Source organism: Galeopterus variegatus, unplaced genomic scaffold, assembly GCF_000696425.1.
Source record: "Galeopterus variegatus unplaced genomic scaffold, G_variegatus-3.0.2 Scaffold4208, whole genome shotgun sequence".
Classification (NCBI taxonomy): Eukaryota; Metazoa; Chordata; class Mammalia; order Dermoptera; family Cynocephalidae; genus Galeopterus; species Galeopterus variegatus.
Window position 1 is genome coordinate 104,525 of NW_007730319.1, and position 8,396 is coordinate 112,920.

An 8,396-nucleotide genomic window follows, 5' to 3' on the forward strand; every position below is an offset into this window, starting at 1 on the left:
GGGGGCGGGGCTTCAGGAGGAGGACCTGGGGGCGGGGGTGCAGGTGGAACAGCGCCCCCCAGTGGAGAGATTTAGAGGAGGAGCTGACAGTACAAGAGCTGTAGAAGGAGGAGATGGGGTGGAGCTGCTGGAGGGAGCTTAGGCACTTGTGTGCTGCACCCTTAGGGAAGGGTCTGAACAGCAACCTAAGTCCTCAGCGACCTATCCAATCCCCAATGTGTACCCCAGAGGGCACTCCAGAGGGCATGGAAGCTGCAAGAGGAGCAGTAGCACTTGCCTGGGGTCCACGGGGCCATAGACTGAGGCTTGCACTGCAGGGTTGAACCAACCTGGCGGGCTCTGCTTGCTCCTAGCCACTCTGTAAATCTCAGTCGTCATCAGACTGCCATCAGCCCCCTATTGAGAACCCTGCCAAGCCTTCTCCTGGTGCAGTCGGCCGCAGCTCGCTCCAGCATTATCGCCTAACACTCTGTGCTGGGTCACAATGTGCTGCCTGGTCGCGGGTCCCCGACCCAGCCTGCCCTGCCAGGATTCCTTGCTTGCTCTCAGGCCATTCCCACAGCCTGGAAGACCCACCTCCTCTCGACCTGGCAGACCCTGTCTTTCTTCAGGGCCCAAGTTTAAAGTCACATTCACTGCCCCTCCCACCCCCAAAATGTTAGGTACTTTTGTCTCTGAGTTCGGGTGGCACTTTCTGCCTTGCCCCCACTCTCCCTCCATCAGACACTTTTAACCCAGGGTTGTAATCACTGCAAGAGTCGGGCCATCCAGCATCTCCAAGTTCCTTGAGGGTAAGTCCTGTGGGTCACTCATTGCGGTAAACCGGGTGCCCAGGACACAGTAGCTGGTTAGTAAATGTTGGATCAACAGACGACGGCTTGCTCTTCTATTCTTGTGAGATGCACCTACTCTGTCCCTGGAGAAGTTCGAGGACATGAGGTGAGGGGGACAAGGTACCTTCAACATGGGACAAAGGCCTCAGGGTTGTGAGGGACCTGAAATAGCAGCAGCTCCAATTGTCATCCTCGCCAGTGTCCCCTCCTGCAATCCTTTCCCCACCCATGGTTGCCAGCTGATGCCGAACCCCCAGCTCCTCCCTGGAGCAGTGTCAAATCATGAGTGAGCGTCCCCTGACTGGTGGGCTGCTGTCCTTGCTCCTGCGTCCTGTTGGTGGAAGAGCTGGAACCTCCCTAATGAGCCATTTACAATACATGGCTTCTAGTGGGGACAGCCATGACTGTGCCGTCACAGCACTTCCTCTTCTGACTCTGCCAGTTGCTCCTTACTTTCATGGGCGTGCTGAGGAGTAGATGCCACTCACATGTCCCGTGAAGTGTCATTAGAGTGGGGACTACTGCAGAAGTCTGATCTGTGACAAGGAGCAGGGGCTCAGGGCAGCAGCCACAAGGCTAGTTCCCCGCCATGGGGTAGGTGACCCTGGGTAGAACCACTTCGCTGGGTCGCAGGTATGGATGTGGAGTGTGGTCTTTGGCCACCCCTGGGGAATGCATCTCAGTCTTGATTTTCATGACAGGGAACAAGTGAGCTGCAGACTTGGAAACGACCTGACTTCTGACCTCCGTGTCACACTGTCTTCACCTGCAGCTTCCCATCCCCTCATTCCCACAGTCCTGGCAGGGACAGGTCTTCCCTCCCTCCCACACTGGCCGTCTCTTGGCAGGTCAGCCTTCACCCCCTCACAGGAACCCTGCTCCCACCTTTCACTCTGTGACCCTTCCATGGCACTCTGGAGCCCCCAGACAGCGGCCAGAAAACTGCAGACAGCTGGGGCCTTCCCTGTCTCCTTCCTCTGCTCCAGCTCGGCCACTGTGCCTCGCGTTCCCTGCTGGTACAGACTTGCTTTCCCCGGACTCCTGGGGTCATGAGTGAGTCCCCTCCTCAGGCTCTGCTTTCTTCTCCACACCATGATTCCCTCCCCACCCTGCCACATGTCCTCCTTTCAGGAAGTCCTTGTCCTTTCCAAGGATCACTCTTTGCAGCCAACTGTCCCGCCAGGACGTGGCCTCCTTTCCTGAGAGCACAGCCCTTGCCATGTCCCCAGGGAGCATCTGCAGAACTCAGTGTCCACCCCCATGGCCTTCTGAGCCTTCCCGCTGCGTTTCTGGTCCCTTTCCTTGGCACGGGCGCGGGAGGCCAGCCTCCCTGGCCAGGCCTGTCCCCAGGAATGCCACTGCTCCTCTCTTTCCTCAGCATCCCTGCCTCAGCAGTCCCTCTCTAGTGCAGATGCTCTCCTCCCGAGCTGAGTCTTCATGCTCAGGGTGATTTCTACGTGACTCCGTTCCTTCTCTGTGCCTGTCACCCACTTTCTCTTCTGCTGCCTCCCTCCTTCAACTTTGAGAAGGTGGCCACCGTCCTCCCTTTGTTTCTTTGTCTCTGAGGCCCTGGGTGAGGGTGCTCTCCTCCAGGGACGGTTCCCCTTTGCTCGTGCCACGTGTGCGAGGCACCGCCAGTCTGGGAGGACTTTGACCCAAATTCTTGGTTTCCCTTCAAATACTGCTTGGTCGGTTTGTTTTTTTCTTCTAGGAGAGGACTTTGGCCCATTTTTCTATTTTTTTTTTTTTTTTTTTTTTTTTTTTTTTTTTTTGTCTTTTTTCATGTCCAGCAATGGATCGCAACCCCTGGTGCTGCGCCCGCACCTCGCTCAGCCAGTGAGTGGGAACCGGTCTGTATGTGGGATCCGAACCCGCGGCGGGAGCGCCACCGTGCTCCCAAGCAGTGCACCGTAGCAGTGCGCCACTGGGCCGGCCCTGGCCCATTTTTCTATTGGGTAACTTATCCTGACGTATGTTGTTGTAGGAGCTATTTATGAAGTCTGGAAACTAATCCCACCTCGGTTATTAATCTGCCATAATATATTCAAAATAAAATAATTTATGACTGGGTTTATTTAAAGTTTTCATAGGAGCATTTACACTATTACAGTGGTCTTTATTCTTGTTAATTGACAGGTGCATAAATAGTGGCCCAGGATGATCCTTGAGTGAAGACACAAGGAAAAACTATTACTGAGATGAGCACTTGGTGGAGAGGATCCCTGACTTGATTTCTTCTTCTGGAATTACAGTGGCCCTCCTGTACCTGATGTCACAGAGCTTCGTGATGTTCCAGATCTTTGCCTTCAACTTTTCACAATCGTGGAACGCTGAGGGTCACCATCTGTGCATGAAACCACTGCTGTTTGAATTCCCACGATGGGAAGTTTTGTTCTAAATCTGGGAGAAATTCGAAAATGTACCTCATGATTTCATAAAATTTAGGGTACGTGTACACATTGAACACTAAGAGGTGAACGTTGAGGGGCTATTATAATTCAGGCACATTGTTAGAAATGACTGACCCCAACATCATTAAGGCAGAGACATATCTGGGAGTTTAATGTGTAAAGTTAGAGCCGGAGAAGTAAATTGTTACTTACTGTACGCTTTAATAAGTATAATCACGTCCAGTAAGAGCACTGTTAGCGGAAGGGACGCAGCACTGGAAGGGAAACATGAATTATAGACAAAACCAAAGGACAACATTGCCTTTTTCACAGTATTTACATATGTCATCCCTAATTTGTAGGATGACGTAATGGAGAGATATTCCTTAAATGCCTTTAGCATATCGGTCAGTACACTCTGTACTCTCAGCAACCCTGTGTGACCTTGACCACACGGAAGTACCATTACCCCAAATCATTTCCCCTGCAGTGCAGTTGACAGAATACAAAATATCTATGTGCCCCTGTCAGAATCAAGGGTGTGTATATAATATGTATTCTTGGAGAAATGGCCAAGATAATTGCGGCTCCTTTTCTGTACTAGAGTGAATACGCAGTAAATTCTCAACCATGATTTATGATAATGCAACTATCACAGTCAAAAATAAAGATTTGCTTTAGTTCTTTACCTTCCCAGGAACCCAAGGCTTCTGGTGTTTTAGGGGATTGAAATATAATGAGACAGTGAAAGTGAAGTGGTGCATCATTAGCTCTCAGATTGCAGAAAAGTATGTGCTTCATACAATTAATTTAAATAGCTTGGGAGCAAAAGAGTCAGAAAACAACTCTTGTGTATAGACATAAGGTGAGAAACCAGGAAGCTGAAGTTTCAGGAGCTGAAATGAAAAATAGGTTATATGAAAATAATAAACTAAAAATATGACAAAACAAATAGTTTAATCTTAGAATAGTATTTTCAAAACATGGGAAACATACTACAAGAAGTTATTTGTGGCATCTCTGTCTCTGTCTCCCTCTCTTTTTTCCCTCTTTCTCTTACAACTGGTTGTTAGTGTCATCAAAATCTTCAAACCTGTCTGTCCTTACTTTCCTCCCCTCCAAGTGTGACTACCTCCTTACTGTTCACATTACACCACCACATTCCACTGCTGGTCTTCTGGAGCAATGGAATGGCTTCTACAAAGTGCAAATGAGGTGCAAATTAGGAGATGACAGCCTGTAAGGATGGGGTGTCCTCCAGCGAATGTACACACTCAAAATCTATGATTGTTGTCTGCTGTCAGTAGGGACAATACGTGATCCATGAACCAAAGTGTGGAATGACCTCAGTGACTATCACTCGCAGTGACCTACATGGGAATTCCTACCATCTGCCCACAAGATTAGGTTCTGGAGTTATACACTTGTGCTGTCCAAGAAGGTAGCCTTCAGCTATATTTAGCTATTTGTACTTAAATGTAAATTATTTAAAATTGTATAAAAAGTTCTGGTCCTCAGTCCCACTAACCCCATTTCAGTACTCAACAGCCACATGTGGCTGCTGTTTACCATATTGGACAGTGATAGCTAGACGTCTTGGTTCCCAAAGTGACAATATTCCCATCAGAAGAAACAGTAAGAGTCCTATTGAACTTTAAGCTGTGGCTCCCACCTGGGCACTTTGAGCTCCTCATGCTGTAGGACCAGCAGGCACAGAAACACGTCACGATCCTTGCAGGGATAATTGGTCCTGACCGTCAAGAGGAGGCAGGGCTACTCTCACACAGTGGGAACAGTGAGGGACATGTTTGGCAATCGGGTTTTCTGCTTCAATGTGTCTTGATAATCCCCTGCCTAACTTCTATGGAATCTGGACAACTGTAAGTGCCACATGCTGAGAAGGGCACGGGGACCAGGGGCTCCTAACCCTCAGGGATTGAGGTCCATATTACTCCACCAGGTAAGTCACTGAGAACAGTAGAGGTGCGGGCTGAGACAGAGGGGACACTCGAATACATAGTAGATGAGAGAGAAAATGGTCATCACTATGGCGTAGAGGGCAGCTGTAACAGGGCCCATAATTATCCACTATTCCTTCTTGTGTGAGCTCCTTCAGGGAGAGAACAGCAGGAATCCTGGAGGAGTTAGTCTCAAATCAGGTGAACTTTCTATATGAAGATAATAGGTTTAAGTGTTCCAAGACATGGACTACAGTGGATGGTGTGATGTCACCCAGATCCCCCCTTTACAACTGAGGCACTCATTTCCCAAGCTGCCAAAGGTGTTGGTTTTTGATGACTCCCAGCCAAGGTCCTCTCCAGGAATTGCCCTCAGTTGACGGGAACTGCCTCCCTGGAATCAAGTCCCTTCCAGTGACTAGTCAAGGGAGCATCGGGAGGGAGCACAAGGGCATGATCCCCTTGCTTCAGTTAGAGTTATCTGCAGGGGCTTCACAACTGCTTTCTGTTTTCAAAAATTCCTGTCACCATTGTGCTCTGAAATGGCAGCAGACGTGAATGGCAGAATGAAATGCAACTTAGACCCCGAGCTTTCACTAGGAGAGGCTTAAGCCGTGGGCACGGGAATCTGTGTGCTTGGCCAGAAACTCTAGAAATAGAGATTCGTGAGTATTTGTATTGGGCTCAGTCAAAAGCCAGAATCTCAAGTCTCCTGTGTCCTGATACTTGTTTTAGCAAATGAGATAATTTCCATGACCCACTGTGTAAAATGTAACTTAGTAGTAAGAGGATGCTTTCATCATTACGATAGCAATATTTATGCACCCCACAGTAACCCAGTGTATTCATGGACAAGCACTAGCCTCTGTGGTCACAACTCCTGGGTTATTTTAAAGCTCCAGTGAGAAAATGCCTGGGCCTGCCCATGGCTCTACAGCACTGCCTAAGGATGGCAGAAGCCATTCAGGACATTGAGGGGCTTCAACAGCACTGGCCACTGGTCGGTTAGAGAGACAATAAAAACATTTGACACCCACAATTGCGCCCTCTGAAGCATTGGAGGATAAGAGCCAGCCTCAAGGATGACGACAACCACGCACATTTACTGATCATTTCCCATGCCAGGGAGTGGGCTCGGTGCTTCAAGTTCATCACAGTTCTGAGTAGTAGAAATTTTAGCCCTATTTTCTGAACCTTCCATGAGCTGTCCTACTCAATCCTGAAGACAAACACAAGTGACTTAGTGAGGTCAGGAATTGCCAGTTTAATAAACACACACACGACAGTATGGACCACACATTGTTCAGATGCTCTACAGATAATACCTGGACTTGTCCTTGTAAATGCCCCAGGAGTTAGATACTATTGCTGTACATGTTTGGCAGACAAGTAAAATGGAGTACACGGAGATTGGAAGCTTGCCCACAATCGCACAGCTATGAAGTGGCAGAGCCAAGGTTTATGTCCAGGCTCGCTGGCTGTAGAGCCCCTGCTGTCAGCTGTGTCCATAATACCTAAGTCTGGCTAAACGGATCTCACTTCAAAACAAGCACATTGTTAATTATAAATTTTTGTTGTACACACAAATTTGCTCTTTGGAACCATATGGAAAGAAGTTCCTAAGTGGCCATACACCCCTGTTTGATAAGGAGCTCCTCAGAGCAATGGTTGAATGCCATGCTCCCAGCTCCTGGTGCCCACCATAAGCACTGGCACCCAGGAGGAAATCATGACGTATTTCTTAAATAAAGTTTTATTCAAAGATCCAATAATCTTATTGGATCAACATTATTTGGGCTTCAATATACATAACAGGCTTGGGCCATGGCAATTGTGTGTAGGCACAAAAGGCTGCTGTGGAGGATGCTGGGCCCTGGAAATGCCTCAAGGAAAGGCCGTGGGGGTGCACTGGGTGTCCTAGCTGTCCTGGGCAAGAATTCTCCACACCAGTCATGTCCCTCCAAGGACTGTCCTACAGTGTCCCTGTTTCCAGCACTGGGCTTGTCTCCATCCTGGAGTGGCACACAGAGGACTGCCCCTGGCATTTTCCTGGGACTACCTGATTCATGACACGGTCCAGGGCTCCAGCCCACCTTGGCCCATTTCTGCTCCCACGTCCCTCCCTGGCCTGTCAGGGCAGTTCCGATGGATCCGGTGAGCACTCTCCTCATGCCTCCCCTAGGGCAGCAGATGCTCACCACAGCCTACATCCCTCAGGGACACCAATGCTCTCTCCTGCCCAGCTCCTTTCCAAATCTTAATGGGAGTCTTGGGGTGCTGGGAATGGGGAAGTATCCTTCTGTACAATGCATCCGCCATCTGCTACAGACTTTAGTCTGCTCAGACTTTCTGTGTGGTGACATCATGGCCCCAGCTGGTTTGGTCCATGGCTGACAGGACACCCCTGCCCCACCTCTCTTGATCAAACTCAGAAAGCAAAACCTCATTGTCACCCAGTTAAGGTGATCAGTTAGTCTAAGGGTGGACATTACCTGGGGTATCATAATCACAGTCATTTGTCACTCATTCACATGGCAATGGCTGTTGTATACCAACCAGTAGGACATGCACCAAAACACTACGTCTTCTGCCTGTTCTCCCTGAAACGCAATACCATGGAAGGGGATCCCTAACTGGGAAATTTCAATGAAAGATAACTGCACGTGAGCATCAGCCCCAAGTCCTGAGCAGGACTTATTGGGGAGACAGAAAGAGCCAAGACCCAAGTGGACAGACTGAGGCTGTATATCCAAAGGAATGGAAATCAACAGGTAGAAGGGTCACCTGCACTCCGACGTTAATCGCGACTCTTCACAATAGCCAAGAGCTAGAACGAACCTATATGTCCTTCCACAGATGACTGGATAAAGAAAACGTGGTATATATACACAACAGAATACTGCTCAGCCATAAAAAAGAATGAAATTCTGCCATTTGCAGCCACATAGATGAACTTGGAGGAAATATGTTAAGTGAAATAAGCCAGGCACAGAAAGAGAGAGAAAGACCACAGGTTCTTCCGCATATGCAGAAGCTAAAAAAATTGACCTCATAGAAGCAGAGAGTAGACTGGTGGTTACTAGAGAGTGGCGGGGGCAAGAGGAAGGGGACACAAAGCACAGTGTATCTTTGAATAATTAGTCAAGACGATATTGAATGTTTCTTTTTCTCTTCCCCCCTTTTTAAAAAAGATGACCGGTTAGGGGATCTCAACC